The following is a 23,511-nucleotide window of genomic DNA, read 5'->3' on the forward strand; positions in this document are numbered from 1 at the left end:
GAGATGATGGTATAATACAGAGATCATTGTATCCCACAGAGATGATGGTATCCTACAGAGATGATGGTATCCTACAGAGATGATGGTATAATACAGAGATCATGGTATCCCACAGAGATGATGGTATCCTACAGAGATGATGGTATAATACAGAGATGATGGTATCCTATAGAGATGATGGTATAATACAGTGATTACAGTATAACATTGAGATGATGGTATCCTATAGACACGATGGTATAATACAGAGATGATGGTATAATACAGAGATGATGGTATCCTATAGAGATGATGGTATCATATAGAGATGATGTATAATACAGAGATGATTGTATCCTATAGTGATGATGGTATAATACAGAGATGATGGTATACAATAGAGATGATGGTATAATACAGAGATGATGGTATAATACTGAGATGATTGTATCCTATAGAGATGATGGTATAATACAGAGATAATGGTATCCCACAGAGAGGATGGTATCCTACAGAGATGATGGTATAATACAGAGATCCTGGTATCCCACAGAGATGATGGTATCCTACAGAGATGATGGTATCCTACAGAGATGATGGTATAATACAGAGATGATGGTATCCAATAGAGATGATGGTATAATACAGAGATGATGGTATAATACTGAGATGAAGGTATCCTATAGAGATGATGGTATCCTATAGAGATGATGGTATAATACAGAGATGATGGTATAATACAGAGATGATTTTGTCCCATAGAGATGATGGTATCATATAGAGATGATGTATAATACAGAGATGATGGTATCCTATAGAGATGATGGTATAATACAGAGATGATGGTATCCAATAGAGATGATGGTATAATACAGAGATTATGGTATCCTATAGAGATGATGGTATAATACAGATATGATGGTATAATACAGAGATTATGGTATCCTACAGAGATGATGGTATAATACAGAGATGATGGTATAATACAGAGATGATGGTGTCCTGTAGAGATGATGGTATAATACAGAGATGATGGTATCCTATAGAGATGATGGTATCCTACAGAGATGATGGTATAAAACAGAGATAATGGTATCCCACAGAGATGATGGTATCCTACAGAGATGATGGTATAATACAGAGATGATGGTAAAATACAGAGATGATGGTGTAATACAGAGATAATGGTATCCCACAGAGATGATGGTATCCTACAGAGATGATGGTATAATACAGAGATGATGGTAAAATACAGAGATGATGGTATAATACAGAGATGATGGTATCCTGTAGAGATGATGGTAAAATACAGAGATGATTGTATCCTATAGAGATGATGGTATCCTACAGAGATGATGGTATAATACAGTGATTATGGTATTATGCTGAGATGATGGTATCCTATAGAGATGATGGTATAATACAGAGATGATGGTATAACACTGAGATGATGGTATCCTATTGAGACGATGGTATAATACAGACATGAAGGTATCCAATAGAGATGATGGTATAATACAGAGATGATGGTATAATACAGAGATGATGGTATCCTATAGAGATGATGGTATAATACAGAGATGATGGTATAATACAGAGATGATGGTATCCTATAGAGATGATGGTATCATATAGAGATGATGTATAATACAGAGATGATTGTATCCTATAGTGATGATGGTATAATACAGAGATGATGGTATACAATAGAGATGATGGTATAATACAGAGATGATGGTATAATACTGAGATGATGGTATAATACAGAGATGATGGTATAATACAGAGATGATGGTATTATACAGAGATTATGGTAAAATACAGAGATGATGGTATAATACAGAGATGATGGTATAATACAGAGATGATAGTATCCTATACAGATGATGGTATAATACAGAGATGATGGTATAATACAGAGATGATGGTATCCTATAGAGATGATGGTATCATATAGAGATTATGTATAATACAGAGATGATTGTATCCTATAGAGATGATGGTATGATACAGAGATAATGGTATCCCACAGAGATGATGGTATAATACAGAGATCATGGTATCCCACAGAGATGATGGTATCCGACAGAGATGATGGTATCCTACAGAGATGATGGTATAATACAGAGATGATGGTATCCTATAGAGATGATGGTATAATACAGTGATGACGGTATAACATTGAGATGATGGTATCCTATAGACACGATGGTATAATACAGAGATGATGGTATCGAATAGAGATGATGGTATAATACAGAGATGAAGGTATCCTATAGAGATGATGGTATCCTACAGAGATGGTGGTATAATACAGAGATGACGGTGTAATACAGAGATGATGGTATAATACAGAGATGATGGTATAATACAGAGATGATGGTATTATACAGAGATGATGGTATTATTCAGAGATGATGGTATAATACAGAGATGATGGTATAATACAGAGATGATAGTATAATACAGAGATGATGGTATTATACAGAGATGATGGTATAATACAGAGATGATGGTATCCTATAGAGATGATGGTATATTACTGAGTTGATGGTCTCCTATAGAGATGATGGTATGATACAGAGATAATTGTATCCCACAGAGATGATGGTATCCTACAGAGATGATGGTATAATACAGAGATCATGGTATCCCACAGAGATGATGGTATCCTACAGAGATGATGGTATCCTACAGAGATGATGGTATAATACAGAGATGATGGTATCCTATAGAGATGATGGTATATTACTGAGTTGATGGTATCCTATAGAGATGATGGTATGATACAGAGATAATTGTATCCCACAGAGATGATGGTATCCTACAGAGATGATGGTATAATACAGAGATCATTGTATCCCACAGAGATGATGGTATCCTACAGAGATGATGGTATCCTACAGAGATGATGGTATAATACAGAGATCATGGTATCCCACAGAGATGATGGTATCCTACAGAGATGATGGTATAATACAGAGATGATGGTATCCTATAGAGATGATGGTATAATACAGTGATTACAGTATAACATTGAGATGATGGTATCCTATAGACACGATGGTATAATACAGAGATGATGGTATAATACAGAGATGATGGTATCCTATAGAGATGATGGTATCATATAGAGATGATGTATAATACAGAGATGATTGTATCCTATAGTGATGATGGTATAATACAGAGATGATGGTATACAATAGAGATGATGGTATAATACAGAGATGATGGTATAATACTGAGATGATTGTATCCTATAGAGATGATGGTATAATACAGAGATAATGGTATCCCACAGAGAGGATGGTATCCTACAGAGATGATGGTATAATACAGAGATCCTGGTATCCCACAGAGATGATGGTATCCTACAGAGATGATGGTATCCTACAGAGATGATGGTATAATACAGAGATGATGGTATCCAATAGAGATGATGGTATAATACAGAGATGATGGTATAATACTGAGATGAAGGTATCCTATAGAGATGATGGTATCCTATAGAGATGATGGTATAATACAGAGATGATGGTATAATACAGAGATGATTTTGTCCCATAGAGATGATGGTATCATATAGAGATGATGTATAATACAGAGATGATGGTATCCTATAGAGATGATGGTATAATACAGAGATGATGGTATCCAATAGAGATGATGGTATAATACAGAGATTATGGTATCCTATAGAGATGATGGTATAATACAGATATGATGGTATAATACAGAGATTATGGTATCCTACAGAGATGATGGTATAATACAGAGATGATGGTATAATACAGAGATGATGGTGTCCTGTAGAGATGATGGTATAATACAGAGATGATGGTATCCTATAGAGATGATGGTATCCTACAGAGATGATGGTATAAAACAGAGATAATGGTATCCCACAGAGATGATGGTATCCTACAGAGATGATGGTATAATACAGAGATGATGGTAAAATACAGAGATGATGGTGTAATACAGAGATAATGGTATCCCACAGAGATGATGGTATCCTACAGAGATGATGGTATAATACAGAGATGATGGTAAAATACAGAGATGATGGTATAATACAGAGATGATGGTATCCTGTAGAGATGATGGTAAAATACAGAGATGATTGTATCCTATAGAGATGATGGTATCCTACAGAGATGATGGTATAATACAGTGATTATGGTATTATGCTGAGATGATGGTATCCTATAGAGATGATGGTATAATACAGAGATGATGGTATAACACTGAGATGATGGTATCCTATTGAGACGATGGTATAATACAGACATGAAGGTATCCAATAGAGATGATGGTATAATACAGAGATGATGGTATAATACGGAGATGAAGGTATCCTATAGAGATGATGGTATCCTATAGAGATGATGGTATAATACAGAAATGATGGTATAATACAGAGATGATGGTATCCTATAGAGATGATGGTGTAATACAGAGATAATGGTATCCCACAGAGATTATGGTATCCTACAGAGATGATGGTATAATACAGAGATGATTGAAAAATACAGAGATGATGGTATAATACAGAGATGCTGTTATCCTGTAGAGATGATGGTATAATACAGAGATGATGGTATCCTATAGAGATGATGGTATCCTACAGAGATGATGGTATAATACAGAGATGATGGTATAACACTGAGATGATGGTATCCAATAGACACGATGGTATAATACAGAGATGATGGTATCCTATAGAGATGATGGTATAATACAGTGATGATGGTATAACACTGAGATGATGGTATCCTATAGACACGATGGTATAAAACAGAGATGATGGTATCCAATAGAGATGATGGTATAATACAGAGATGATGGTATAATACAGAGATGAAGGTATCCTATAGAGATGATGGTATCCTATAGAGATGATGGTATCATTTAGAGATGATGTATAATACAGAGATGATTGTATCCTATAGAGATGATGGTATAATAGAGAGATGATGGTATCCTATAGAGATGATGGTATAATACAGAGATGATGGTATATTACTGAGATGATGGTATCCTGTAGAGATGATGGTAAAATACAGAGATGATTGTATCCTATAGAGATGATGGTATCCTACAGAGATGATGGTATAATACAGAGATTATGGTATTATGCTGAGATGATGGTATCCTATAGAGATGATGGTATAATACAGAGATGATGGTATAACACTGAGATGATGGTATCCTATTGAAACGATGGTATAATACAGACATGAAGGTATCCAATAGAGATGATGGTATAATACAGAGATGATGGTATAATACGGAGATGAAGGTATCCTATAGAGATGATGGTATCCTATAGAGATGATGGTATAATACAGAAATGATGGTATAATACAGAGATGATGGTATCCTATAGAGATGATGGTGTAATACAGAGATAATGGTATCCCACAGAGATTATGGTATCCTACAGAGATGATGGTATAATACAGAGATGATTGAAAAATACAGAGATGATGGTATAATACAGAGATGCTGTTATCCTGTAGAGATGATGGTATAATACAGAGATGATGGTATCCTATAGAGATGATGGTATCCTACAGAGATGATGGTATAATACAGAGATGATGGTATAACACTGAGATGATGGTATCCAATAGACACGATGGTATAATACAGAGATGATGGTATCCTATAGAGATGATGGTATAATACAGTGATGATGATATAACACTGAGATGATGGTATCCTATAGACACGATGGTATAAAACAGAGATGATGGTATCCAATAGAGATGATGGTATAATACAGTGATGATGGTATAACACTGAGATGATGGTATCCTATAGACACGATGGTATAAAACAGAGATGATGGTATCCAATAGAGATGATGGTATAATACAGAGATGATGGTATAATACAGAGATGAAGGTATCCTATAGAGATGATGGTATCCTATAGAGATGATGGTATCATTTAGAGATGATGTATAATACAGAGATGATTGTATCCTATAGAGATGATGGTATAATACAGAGATGATGGTATATTACTGAGATGATGGTATCCTATAGAGATGATGGTATTATACAGAGATAATTGTATCCCACAGAGATGATGGTATCCTACAGAGATGATGGTATAATACAGAGATCATGGTATCCCACAGAGATGATGGTATCCTACAGAGATGATGGTATCCTACAGAGATGATGGTATAATACAGAGATCATGGTATCCCACAGAGATGATGGTATCCTACAGAGATGATGGTATCCTACAGAGATGATGGTATAATACAGAGATGATGGTATCCTATAGAGATGATGGTATAATACAGTGATTACAGTATAACATTGAGATGATGGTATCCTATAGACACGATGGTATAATACAGAGATGATGGTATCCAATAGAGATGATGGTATAATACAGAGATGATGGTATAATACAGAGATGAAGGTATCCTATAGAGATGATGGTATCCTACAGAGATGGTGGTATAATACAGAGATGATGGTGTAATACAGAGATGATGGTATAATACAGAGATGATGGTATAATACAGAGATGATGGTATTATACAGAGATTATGGTAAAATACAGAGATGATGGTATAATACAGAGATGATGGTATAATACAGAGATGATAGTATCCTATACAGATGATGGTATAATACAGAGATGATGGTATAATACAGAGATGATGGTATCCTATAGAGATGATGGTATCATATAGAGATTATGTATAATACAGAGATGATTGTATCCTATAGAGATGATGGTATAATACAGAGATGATGGTATCCAATAGAGATGATGGTATAATACAGAGATGATGGTATATTACTGAGATGATGGTATCCTATAGAGATGATGGTATGATACAGAGATAATGGTATCCCACAGAGATGATGGTATCCTACAGAGATGATGGTATAATACAGAGATCATGGTATCCCACAGAGATGATGGTATCCTACAGAGATGATGGTATCCTACAGAGATGATGGTATAATACAGAGATTATGGTATCCTATAGAGATGATGGTATAATACAGTGATGACGGTATAACATTGAGATGATGGTATCCTATAGACACGATGGTATAATACAGAGATGATGGTATCCTACAGAGATGGTGGTATAATACAGAGATGATGGTGTAATACAGAGATGATGGTATAATACAGAGATGATGGTATTATACAGAGATTATGGGAAAATACAGAGATGATGGTATAATACAGAGATGATAGTATCCTATACAGATGATGGTATAATACAGAGATGATGGTATCCTATAGAGATGATGATATTATATAGAGATGATGTATAATACAGAGATGATTGTATCCTATAGAGATGATGGTATAATACAGAGATGATGGTATCCAATAGAGATGAATGTAAAATACAGAGATGATGGTATATTACTGTGATGATGGTATCCTATAGAGGTGATGGTATGATACAGAGATAATGGTATCCCACAGAGATGATGGTATCCTACAGAGATGATGGTATAATACAGAGATCATGGTATCCCACAGAGATGATGGTATCCGACAGAGATGATGGTATCCTACAGAGATGATGGTATAATACAGAGATGATGGTATCCTATAGAGATGATTGTATAATACAGTGATGACGGTATAACATTGAGATGATGGTATCCTATAGACACGATGGTATAATACAGAGATGATGGTATCCAATAGAGATGATGGTATAATACAGAGATGAAGGTATCCTATAGAGATGATGGTATCCTACAGAGATGGTGGTATAATACAGAGATGATGGTGTAATACAGAGATGATGGTATAATACAGAGATGATGGTATAATACAGAGATGATGGTATTATACAGAGATGATGGTATTATTCAGAGATGATGGTATAATACAGAGATGATAGTATAATACAGAGATGATGGTATAATACAGAGATGATGGTATAATACAGAGATGATGGTATCCTATAGAGATGATGGTATATTACTGAGTTGATGGTATCCTATAGAGATGATGGTATGATACAGAGATAATTGTATCCCACAGAGATGATGGTATCCTACAGAGATGATGGTATAATACAGAGATCATGGTATCCCACAGAGATGATGGTATCCTACAGAGATGATGGTATCCTACAGAGATGATGGTATAATACAGAGATGATGGTATCCTATAGAGATGATGGTATATTACTGAGTTGATGGTATCCTATAGAGATGATGGTATGATACAGAGATAATTGTATCCCACAGAGATGATGGTATCCTACAGAGATGATGGTATAATACAGAGATCATGGTATCCCACAGAGATGATGGTATCCTACAGAGATGATGGTATCCTACAGAGATGATGGTATGATACAGAGATAATTGTATCCCACAGAGATGATGGTATCCTACAGAGATGATGGTATAATACAGAGATCATGGTATCCCACAGAGATGATGGTATCCTACAGAGATGATGGTATCCTACAGAGATGATGGTATAATACAGAGATCATGGTATCCCACAGAGATGATGGTATCCTATAGACACGATGGTATAATACAGAGATGATGGTATAATACAGAGATGATGGTATCCTATAGAGATGATGGTATCATATAGAGATGATGTATAATACAGAGATGATTGTATCCTATAGAGATGATGGTATAATACAGAGATGATGGTATCCAATAGAGATGGTGGTATAATACAGAGATGATGGTATCCTATAGATATGATGGTATAATACAGAGATGATGGTATAATACAGAGATGATGGTATATTACTGAGATGATGGTATCCTATAGAGATGATGGTATGATACAGAGATAATGGTATCCCACAGAGATGATGGTATCCTACAGAGATGATGGTATAATACAGAGATCATGGTATCCCACAGAGATGATGGTATCCTACAGAGATGATGGTATCCTACAGAGATGATGGTATAATACAGAGATGATGGTATACAATAGAGATGATGGTATAATACAGAGATGATGGTATAATACTGAGATGATGGTATCCTATAGAGATGATGGTATAATACAGAGATAATGGTATCCCACAGAGATGATGGTATCCTACAGAGATGATGGTATAATACAGAGATCCTGGTATCCCACAGAGATGATGGTATCCTACAGAGATGATGGTATCCTACAGAGATGATGGTATAATACAGAGATGATGGTATCCAATAGAGATGATGGTATAATACAGAGATGATGGTATAATACTGAGATGAAGGTATCCTATAGAGATGATGGTATCCTATAGAGATGATGGTATAATACAGAGATGATGGTATAATACAGAGATGATGGTATCCAATAGAGATGATGTATCATATAGAGATGATGTATAATACAGAGATGATGGTATCCTATAGAGATGATGGTATAATACAGAGATGATGGTATCCAATAGAGATGATGGTATAATACAGAGATGATGGTATCCTATAGAGATGATGGTATAATACAGTGATTACAGTATAACATTGAGATGATGGTATCCTATAGACACGATGGTATAATACAGAGATGATGGTATAACACTGAAATGATGGTATCCTATAGACACGATGGTATAAAACAGAGATGATGGTATCCAATAGAGATGATGGTATCATATAGAGATGATGTATAATACAGAGATGATGGTATCCTATAGAGATGATGGTATCCTACAGAGATGGTGGTATAATACAGAGATGTTGGTGTAATACAGAGATGATGGTATAATACAGAGATGAAGGTATCCTATAGAGATGATGGTATCCTACAGAGATGGTGGTATAATACAGAGATGATGGTGTAATACAGAGATGATGGTATAATACAGAGATGATGGTATAATACAGAGATGATGGTATCCTATAGAGATGATGGTATAATACAGTGATGACGGTATAACATTGAGATGCTGGTATCCTATAGACACGATGGTATAATACAGAGATTTTGGTATCCAATAGAGATGAAGGTATAATACAGAGATGATGCTATAATACAGAGATGGTGTCCTATAGAGATGATGGTATCCTACAGAGATGGTGGTATAATACAGAGATGATGGTGTAATACAGAGATGATGGTATAATACAGAGATGATGGTATTATACAGAGATTATGGGAAAATACAGAGATGATGGTATAATACAGAGATGATAGTATCCTATACAGATGATGGTATAATACAGAGATGATGGTATCCTATAGAGATGATGATATTATATAGAGATGATGTATAATACAGAGATGATTGTATCCTATAGAGATGATGGTATAATACAGAGATGATGGTATCCAATAGAGATGAATGTATAATACAGAGATGATGGTATATTACTGAGATGATGGTATCCTATAGAGATGATGGTATAATACAGTGATTACAGTATAACATTGAGATGATGGTATCCTATAGACACGATGGTATAATACAGAGATGATGGTATAACACTGAGATGATGGTATCCTATAGACACGATGGTATAAAACAGAGATGATGGTATCCAATAGAGATGATGGTATCATATAGAGATGATGTATAATACAGAGATGATGGTATCCTATAGAGATGATGGTATCCTACAGAGATGGTGGTATAATACAGAGATGTTGGTGTAATACAGAGATGATGGTATAATACAGAGATGAAGGTATCCTATAGAGATGATGGTATCCTACAGAGATGGTGGTATAATACAGAGATGATGGTGTAATACAGAGATGATGGTATAATACAGAGATGATGGTATAATACAGAGATGATGGTATCCTATAGAGATGATGGTATAATACAGTGATGACGGTATAACATTGAGATGATGGTATCCTATAGACACGATGGTATAATACAGAGATTTTGGTATCCAATAGAGATGAAGGTATAATACAGAGATGATGCTATAATACAGAGATGGTGTCCTATAGAGATGATGGTATCCTACAGAGATGGTGGTATAATACAGAGATGATGGTGTAATACAGAGATGATGGTATAATACAGAGATGATGGTATTATACAGAGATTATGGGAAAATACAGAGATGATGGTATAATACAGAGATGATAGTATCCTATACAGATGATGGTATAATACAGAGATGATGGTATCCTATAGAGATGATGATATTATATAGAGATGATGTATAATACAGAGATGATTGTATCCTATAGAGATGATGGTATAATACAGAGATGATGGTATCCAATAGAGATGAATGTATAATACAGAGATGATGGTATATTACAGAGATAATGGTATCCCACAGAGATGATGGTATCCTACAGAGATGATGGTATAATACAGAGATCATGGTATCCCACAGAGATGATGGTATCCGACAGAGATGATGGTATCCTACAGAGATGATGGTATAATACAGAGATGATGGTATCCTATAGAGATGATGGTATAATACAGTGATGACGGTATAACATTGAGATGATGGTATCCTATAGACACGATGGTATAATACAGAGATGATGGTATCCAATAGAGATGATGGTATAATACAGAGATGAAGGTATCCTATAGAGATGATGGTATCCTACAGAGATGGTGGTATAATACAGAGATGATGGTGTAATACAGAGATGATGGTATAATACAGAGATGATGGTATAATACAGAGATGATGGTATTATACAGAGATGATGGTATTATTCAGAGATGATGGTATAATACAGAGATGATGGTATAATACAGAGATGATAGTATAATACAGAGATGATGGTATTATACAGAGATGATGGTATAATACAGAGATGATGGTATCCTATAGAGATGATGGTATATTACTGAGTTGATGGTATCCTATAGAGATGATGGTATGATACAGAGATAATTGTATCCCACAGAGATGATGGTATCCTACAGAGATGATGGTTTAATACAGAGATCATGGTATCCCACAGAGATGATGGTATCCTACAGAGATGATGGTATCCTACAGAGATGATGGTATAATACAGAGATCATGGTATCCCACAGAGATGATGGTATCCTACAGAGATGATGGTATAATACAGAGATGATGGTATCCTATAGAGATGATGGTATAATACAGTGATTACAGTATAACATTTAGATGATGGTATCCTATAGACACGATGGTATAATACAGAGATGATGGTATCCAATAGAGATGATGGTATAATACAGAGATGATGGTATAATACAGAGATGATAGTATCCTATAGAGATGATGGTATCCTACAGAGATGGTGGTATAATACAGAGATGATGGTGTAATACAGAGATGATGGTATAATACAGAGATGATGGTATAATACAGAGATTATGGTATTATACAGAGATTATGGTAAAATACAGAGATGATGGTATAATACAGAGATGATGGTATAATACAGAGATGATAGTATCCTATAGAGATGATGGTATAATTCAGAGATGATGGTATCCAATAGAGATGATGGTATAATACAGAGATGATGGTGTATTACTGAGATGATGGTATCCAATAGAGATGATGGTATAATACAGAGATGATGGTATATTACTGAGATGATGGTATCCTATAGAGATGATGGTATGATACAGAGATAATGGTATCCCACAGAGATGATGGTATCCTACAGAGATGATGGTATAATACAGAGATCATGGTATCCCACAGAGATGATGGTATCCTACAGAGATGATGGTATCCTACAGAGATGATGGTATAATACAGAGATTATGGTATCCTATAGAGATGATGGTATAATACATTGATGACGGTATAACATTGAGATGATGGTATCCTATAGACACGATGGTATAATACAGAGATGATGGTATTATACAGAGATTATGGGAAAATACAGAGATGATGGTATAATACAGAGATGATAGTATCCTATACTGATGATGGTATAATACAGAGATGATGGTATCCTATAGAGATGATGATATTATATAGAGATGATGTATAATACAGAGATGATTGTATCCTATAGAGATGATGGTATAATACAGAGATGATGGTATCCAATAGAGATGAATGTATAATACAGAGATGATGGTATATTACTGAGATGATGGTATCCTATAGAGATGATGGTATGATACAGAGATAATGGTATCCCACAGAGATGATGGTATCCTACAGAGATGATGGTATAGTACAGAGATCATGGTATCCCACAGAGATGATGGTATCCGACAGAGATGATGGTATCCTACAGAGATGATGGTATAATACAGAGATGATGGTATCCTATAGAGATGATGGTGTAATACAGAGATAATGGTATCCCACAGAGATGATGGTATCCTACAGAGATGATGGTATAATACAGAGATGATGGTAAAATACAGAGATGATGGTATAATACAGAGATGATGGTATCCTGTAGAGATGATGGTAAAATACAGAGATGATTGTATCCTATAGAGATGATGGTATCCTACAGAGATGATGGTATAATACAGAGATTATGGTATTATGCAGAGATGATGGTATCCTATAGAGATGATGGTATAATACAGAGATGATGGTATAACACTGAGATGATGGAATCCTATTGAGACGATGGTATAATACAGACATGAAGGTATCCAATAGAGATGATGGTATAATACAGAGATGATGGTATGATACGGAGATGAAGGTATCCTATAGAGATGATGGTATCCTATAGAGATGATGGTATAATACAGAAATGATGGTATAATACAGAGATGATGGTATCCTATAGAGATGATGGTGTAATACAGAGATAATGGTATCCCACAGAGATTATGGTATCCTACAGAGATGATGGTATAATACAGAGATGATTGAAAAATACAGAGATGATGGTATAATACAGAGATGCTGTTATCCTATAGAGATGATGGTATAATACAGAGATGATGGTATCCTATAGAGATGATGGTATCCTACAGAGATGATGGTATAATACAGAGATGATGGTATAACACTGAGATGATGGTATCCAATAGACACGATGGTATAATACAGAGATGATGGTATCCTATAGAGATGATGGTATAATACAGTGATGATGGTATAACACTGAGATGATGATATCCTATAGACACGATGGTATAAAACAGAGATGATGGTATCCAATAGAGATGATGGTATAATACAGTGATGATGGTATAACACTGAGATGATGGTATCCTATAGACACGATGGTATAAAACAGAGATGATGGTATCCAATAGAGATGATGGTATAATACAGAGATGATGGTATAATACAGAGATGAAGGTATCCTATAGAGATGATGGTATCCTATAGAGATGATGGTATCATATAGAGATGATGTATAATACAGAGATGATTGTATCCTATAGAGATGATGGTATTATACAGAGATGATGGTATCCAATAGAGATGATGATATAATACAGAGATGATGGTATATTACTGAGATGATGGTATCCTACAGAGATGATGGTATAATACAGAGATCATGGTATCCCACAGAGATGATGGTATCCTACAGAGATGATGGTATCCTACAGAGATGATGGTATAATACAGAGATCATGGTATCCCACAGAGATGATGGTATCCTACAGAGATGATGGTATCCTACAGAGATGATGGTATAATACAGAGATGATGGTATCCTATAGAGATGATGGTATAATACAGTGATTACAGTATAACATTGAGATGATGGTATCCTATAGACACGATGGTATAATACAGAGATGATGGTATAACACTGAGATGATGGTATCCTATAGACACGATGGTATAAAACAGAGATGATGGTATCCAATAGAGATGATGGTATCATATAGAGATGATGTATAATACAGAGATGATGGTATCCTATAGAGATGATGGTATCCTACAGAGATGGTGGTATAATACAGAGATGTTGGTGTAATACAGAGATGATGGTATAATACAGAGATGAAGGTATCCTATAGAGATGATGGTATCCTACAGAGATGGTGGTATAATACAGAGATGATGGTGTAATACAGAGATGATGGTATAATACAGAGATGATGGTATCCTATAGAGATGATGGTATAATACAGTGATGACGGTATAACATTGAGATGATGGTATCCTATAGACACGATGGTATAATACAGAGATTTTGGTATCCAATAGAGATGAAGGTATAATACAGAGATGATGCTATAATACAGAGATGGTGTCCTATAGAGATGATGGTATCCTACAGAGATGGTGGTATAATACAGAGATGATGGTGTAATACAGAGATGATGTAATAATACAGAGATGATGGTATTATACAGAGATTATGGGAAAATACAGAGATGATGGTATAATACAGAGATGATAGTATCCTATACAGATGATGGTATAATACAGAGATGATTGTATCCTATAGAGATGATGGTATAATACAGAGATGATGGTATCCAATAGAGATGAATGTATAATACAGAGATGATGGTATATTACTGAGATGATGGTATCCTATAGAGATGATGGTATGATACAGAGATAATGGTATCCCACAGAGATGATGGTATCCTACAGAGATGATGGTATAATACAGAGATCATGGTATCCCACAGAGATGATGGTATCCGACAGAGATGATGGTATCCTACAGAGATGATGGTATAATACAGAGATGATGGTATCCTATAGAGATGATGGTATAATACAGTGATGACGGTATAACATTGAGATGATGGTATCCTATAGACACGATGGTATAATACAGAGATGATGGTATCCAATAGAGATGATGGTATAATACAGAGATGAAGGTATCCTATAGAGATGATGGTATCCTACAGAGATGGTGGTATAATACAGAGATGATGGTGTAATACAGAGATGATGGTATAATACAGAGATGATGGTATAATACAGAGATGATGGTATTATACAGAGATGATGGTATTATTCAGAGATGATGGTATAATACAGAGATAATGGTATAATACAGAGATGATAGTATAATACAGAGATGATGGTATTATACAGAGATGATGGTATAATACAGAGATGATGGTATCCTATAGAGATGATGGTATATTACTGAGTTGATGGTATCCTATAGAGATGATGGTATGATACAGAGATAATTGTATCCCACAGAGATGATGGTATCCTATAGAGATGATGGTTTAATACAGAGATCATGGTATCCCACAGAGATGATGGTATCCTACAGAGATGATGGTATCCTACAGAGATGATGGTATAATACAGAGATCATGGTATCCCACAGAGATGATGGTATCCTTCAGAGATGATGGTATAATACAGAGATGATGGTATCCTATAGAGATGATGGTATAATACAGTGATTACAGTATAACATTTAGATGATGGTATCCTATAGACATGATGGTATAATACAGAGATGATGGTATCCAATAGAGATGATGGTATAATACAGAGATGATGGTATAATACAGAGATGATAGTATCCTATAGAGATGATGGTATCCTACAGAGATGGTGGTATAATACAGAGATGATGGTGTAATACAGAGATGATGGTATAATACAGAGATGATGGTATAATACAGAGATTATGGTATTATACAGAGATTATGGTAAAATACAGAGATGATGGTATAATACAGAGATGATGGTATAATACAGAGATGATAGTATCCTATAGAGATGATGGTATAATTCAGAGATGATGGTATCCAATAGAGATGATGGTATAATACAGAGATGATGGTATATTACTGAGATGATGGTATCCAATAGAGATGATGGTATAATACAGAGATGATGGTATATTACTGAGATGATGGTATCCTATAGAGATGATGGTATGATACAGAGATAATGGTATCCCACAGAGATGATGGTATCCTACAGAGATGATGGTATAGTACAGAGATCATGGTATCCCACAGAGATGATGGTATCCGACAGAGATGATGGTATCCTACAGAGATGATGGTATAATACAGAGATGATGGTATCCTATAGAGATGATGGTATAATACAGTGATGACGGTATAACATTGAGATGATGGTATCCTATAGACACGATGGTATAATACAGAGATGATGGTATCCAATAGAGATGATGGTATAATACAGAGATGAAGGTATCCTATAGAGATGATGGTATCCTACAGAGATGGTGGTATAATACAGAGATGATGGTGTAATACAGAGATGATGGTATAATACAGAGATGATGGTATAATACAGAGATGATGGTATTATACAGAGATGATGGTATTATTCAGAGATGATGGTATTATACAGAGATGATGGTATAATACAGAGATGATTGTATAATACAGAGATGATGGTATTATACAGAGATGATGGTATAATACAGAGATGATGGTATCCTATAGAGATGATGGTATATTACTGAGTTGATGGTATCCTATAGAGATGATGGTATGATACAGAGATAATTGTATCCCACAGAGAAGATGGTATCCTACAGAGATGATGGTATAATACAGAGATCATGGTATCCCACAGAGATGATGGTATCCTACAGAGATGATGGTATCCTACAGAGATGATGGTATAATACAGAGATCATGGTATCCCACAGAGATGATGGTATCCTACAGAGATGATGGTATAATACAGTGATTACAGTATAACATTGAGATGATGGTATCCTATAGACACGATGGTATAATACAGAGATGATGGTATCCAATAGAGATGATGGTATAATACAGAGATGATGGTATAATACAGAGATGAAGGTATCCTATAGAGATGATGGTATCCTACAGAGATGGTGGTATAATACAGAGATGATGGTGTAATACAGAGATGATGGTATTATACAGAGATGATGGTATAATACAGAGATTATGGTATTATACAGAGATTATGGTAAAATACAGAGATGATGGTATAATACAGAGATGATGGTATAATACAGAGATTATAGTATCCTATACAGATGATGGTATAATACAGAGATGATGGTATAATACAGAGATGATGGTATCCTATAGAGATGATGGTATAATACAGAGATGATAGTATCGTATACAGATGATGGTATAATACAGAGATGATGGTATCCTATAGAGATGATGATATCATATAGAGATGATGTATAATACAGAGATGATTGTATCCTATAGAGATGATGGTATAATACAGAGATGATGGTATCCAATAGAGATGAATGTATAATACAGAGATGATGGTATATTACTGAGATGATGGTATCCTATAGAGATGATGGTATGATACAGAGATAATGGTATCCCACAGAGATGATGGTATCCTACAGAGATGATGGTATAATACAGAGATCATGGTATCCCACAGAGATGATGGTATCCGACAGAGATTATGGTATCCTACAGAGATGATGGTATAATACAGAGATGATGGTATCCTATAGAGATGATGGTATAATACAGTGATGACGGTATAACATTGAGATGATGGTATCCTATAGACACGATGGTATAATACAGAGATGATGGTATCCAATAGAGATGATGGTATAATACAGAGATGATGGTATAATACAGAGATGAAGGTATCCTATAGAGATGATGGTATCCTACAGAGATGGTGGTATAATACAGAGATGATGGTGTAATACAGAGATGATGGTATAATACAGAGATAATGGTATCCTACAGAGATGATGGTATAATACAGAGATGATAGTTTAATATAGAGATGATGGTATAATGCAGAGATGATGGTATCACACAGAGATGATGGTGTCCTATAGAGATGATGGTATAATACAGAGATGATGGTATAATACAGAGATGATGGTATTATACAGAGATGATGGTATTATTCAGAGATGATGATATAATACAGAGATGATGGTATAATACAGAGATGATTGTATAATACAGAGATGATGGTTTAATACAGAGATGATGCTATCCTATAGAGATGATGGTATAATACAGAGATGATGGTATCCTATATTGATGATGGTATCCTACAGAGATGATGGTATAATACAGAGATGTTGGTGTAATACAGAGATGATGGTATAATACAGAGATGAAGGTATCCTATAGAGATGATGGTATCCTACAGAGATGGTGGTATAATACAGAGATGATGGTGTAATACAGAGATGATGGTATAATACAGAGATGATGGTATCCTATAGAGATGATGGTATAATACAGTGATGACGGTATAACATTGAGATGATGGTATCCTATAGACACGATGGTATAATACAGAGATTTTGGTATCCAATAGAGATGAAGGTATAATACAGAGATGATGCTATAATACAGAGATGGTGTCCTATAGAGATGATGGTATCCTACAGAGATGGTGGTATAATACAGAGATGATGGTGTAATACAGAGATGATGTAATAATACAGAGATGATGGTATTATACAGAGATTATGGGAAAATACAGAGATGATGGTATAATACAGAGATGATAGTATCCTATACAGATGATGGTATAATACAGAGATGATTGTATCCTATAGAGATGATGGTATAATACAGAGATGATGGTATCCAATAGAGATGAATGTATAATACAGAGATGATGGTATATTACTGAGATGATGGTATCCTATAGAGATGATGGTATGATACAGAGATAATGGTATCCCACAGAGATGATGGTATCCTACAGAGATGATGGTATAATACAGAGATCATGGTATCCCACAGAGATGATGGTATCCGACAGAGATGATGGTATCCTACAGAGATGATGGTATAATACAGAGATGATGGTATCCTATAGAGATGATGGTATAATACAGTGATGACGGTATAACATTGAGATGATGGTATCCTATAGACACGATGGTATAATACAGAGATGATGGTATCCAATAGAGATGATGGTATAATACAGAGATGAAGGTATCCTATAGAGATGATGGTATCCTACAGAGATGGTGGTATAATACAGAGATGATGGTGTAATACAGAGATGATGGTATAATACAGAGATGATGGTATAATACAGAGATGATGGTATTATACAGAGATGATGGTATTATTCAGAGATGATGGTATAATACAGAGATGATGGTATAATACAGAGATGATAGTATAATACAGAGATGATGGTATTATACAGAGATGATGGTATAATACAGAGATGATGGTATCCTATAGAGATGATGGTATATTACTGAGTTGATGGTATCCTATAGAGATGATGGTATGATACAGAGATAATTGTATCCCACAGAGATGATGGTATCCTATAGAGATGATGGTTTAATACAGAGATCATGGTATCCCACAGAGATGATGGTATCCTACAGAGATGATGGTATCCTACAGAGATGATGGTATAATACAGAGATCATGGTATCCCACAGAGATGATGGTATCCTTCAGAGATGATGGTATAATACAGAGATGATGGTATCCTATAGAGATGATGGTATAATACAGTGATTACAGTATAACATTTAGATGATGGTATCCTATAGACACGATGGTATAATACAGAGATGATGGTATCCAATAGAGATGATGGTATAATACAGAGATGATGGTATAATACAGAGATGATAGTATCCTATAGAGATGATGGTATCCTACAGAGATGGTGGTATAATACAGAGATGATGGTGTAATACAGAGATGATGGTATAATACAGAGATGATGGTATAATACAGAGATTATGGTATTATACAGAGATTATGGTAAAATACAGAGATGATGGTATAATACAGAGATGATGGTATAATACAGAGATGATAGTATCCTATAGAGATGATGGTATAATTCAGAGATGATGGTATCCAATAGAGATGATGGTATAATACAGAGATGATGGTATATTACTGAGATGATGGTATCCAATAGAGATGATGGTATAATACAGAGATGATGGTATATTACTGAGATGATGGTATCCTATAGAGATGATGGTATGATACAGAGATAATGGTATCCCACAGAGATGATGGTATCCTACAGAGATGATGGTATAGTACAGAGATCATGGTATCCCACAGAGATGATGGTATCCGACAGAGATGATGGTATCCTACAGAGATGATGGTATAATACAGAGATGATGGTATCCTATAGAGATGATGGTATAATACAGTGATGACGGTATAACATTGAGATGATGGTATCCTATAGACACGATGGTATAATACAGAGATGATGGTATCCAATAGAGATGATGGTATAATACAGAGATGAAGGTATCCTATAGAGATGATGGTATCCTACAGAGATGGTGGTATAATACAGAGATGATGGTGTAATACAGAGATGATGGTATAATACAGAGATGATGGTATAATACAGAGATGATGGTATTATACAGAGATGATGGTATTATTCAGAGATGATGGTATTATACAGAGATGATGGTATAATACAGAGATGATTGTATAATACAGAGATGATGGTATTATACAGAGATGATGGTATAATACAGAGATGATGGTATCCTATAGAGATGATGGTATATTACTGAGTTGATGGTATCCTATAGAGATGATGGTATGATACAGAGATAATTGTATCCCACAGAGAAGATGGTATCCTACAGAGATGATGGTATAATACAGAGATCATGGTATCCCACAGAGATGATGGTATCCTACAGAGATGATGGTATCCTACAGAGATGATGGTATAATACAGAGATCATGGTATCCCACAAAGATGATGGTATCCTACAGAGATGATGGTATAATACAGTGATTACAGTATAACATTGAGATGATGGTATCCTATAGACACGATGGTATAATACAGAGATGATGGTATCCAATAGAGATGATGGTATAATACAGAGATGATGGTATAATACAGAGATGAAGGTATCCTATAGAGATGATGGTATCCTACAGAGATGGTGGTATAATACAGAGATGATGGTGTAATACAGAGATGATGGTATTATACAGAGATGATGGTATAATACAGAGATTATGGTATTATACAGAGATTATGGTAAAATACAGAGATGATGGTATAATACAGAGATGATGGTATAATACAGAGATTATAGTATCCTATACAGATGATGGTATAATACAGAGATGATGGTATAATACAGAGATGATGGTATCCTATAGAGATGATGGTATCATATAGAGATGATGTATAATACAGAGATGATTGTATCCTATAGAGATGATGGTATAATTCAGAGATGATGGTATCCAATAGAGATGATGGTATAATACAGAGATGATGGTATATTACTGAGATGATGGTATCCTATAGAGATGATGGTATGATACAGAGATAATTGTATCCCACAGAGATGATGGTATCCTACAGAGATGATGGTATAATACAGAGATCATGGTATCCCACAGAGATGATGGTATCCTACAGAGATGATGGTATCCTACAGAGATGATGGTATAATACAGAGATTATGGTATCCTATAGAGATGATGGTAAAATACAGTGATGACGGTATAACATTGAGATGATGGTATCCTATAGACACGATGGTATAATACAGAGATGATGGTATTATACAGAGATTATGGGAAAATACAGAGATGATGGTATAATACAGAGATGAAGGTGTCCTATAGAGATGATAGTATCCTACAGAGATGGTGGTATAATACAGAGATGATGGTGTAATACAGAGATGATGGTATAATACAGAGATGATGGTATAATACAGAGATGATGGTATTATACAGAGATTATGGTAAAATACAGAGATGATGGTATAATACAGAGATGATAGTATCGTATACAGATGATGGTATAATACAGAGATGATGGTATCCTATAGAGATGATGATATCATATAGAGATGATGTATAATACAGAGATGATTGTATCCTATAGAGATGATGGTATAATACAGAGATGATGGTATCCAATAGAGATGAATGTATAATACAGAGATGATGGTATATTACTGAGATGATGGTATCCTATAGAGATGATGGTATGATACAGAGATAATGGTATCCCACAGAGATGATGGTATCCTACAGAGATGATGGTATAATACAGAGATCATGGTATCCCACAGAGATGATGGTATCCGACAGAGATTATGGTATCCTACAGAGATGATGGTATAATACAGAGATGATGGTATCCTATAGAGATGATGGTATAATACAGTGATGACGGTATAACATTGAGATGATGGTATCCTATAGACACGATGGTATAATACAGAGATGATGGTATCCAATAGAGATGATGGTATAATACAGAGATGATGGTATAATACAGAGATGAAGGTATCCTATAGAGATGATGGTATCCTACAGAGATGGTGGTATAATACAGAGATGATGGTGTAATACAGAGATGATGGTATAATACAGAGATAATGGTATCCTACAGAGATGATGGTATAATACAGAGATGATAGTTTAATATAGAGATGATGGTATAATGCAGAGATGATGGTATCACACAGAGATGATGGTGTCCTATAGAGATGATGGTATAATACAGAGATGATGGTATAATACAGAGATGATGGTATTATACAGAGATGATGGTATTATTCAGAGATGATGATATAATACAGAGATGATGGTATAATACAGAGATGATTGTATAATACAGAGATGATGGTTTAATACAGAGATGATGCTATCCTATAGAGATGATGGTATAATACAGAGAT

Source organism: Salmo salar, chromosome ssa19, assembly GCF_905237065.1.
Source record: "Salmo salar chromosome ssa19, Ssal_v3.1, whole genome shotgun sequence".
Lineage (NCBI taxonomy): Eukaryota > Metazoa > Chordata > Actinopteri > Salmoniformes > Salmonidae > Salmo > Salmo salar.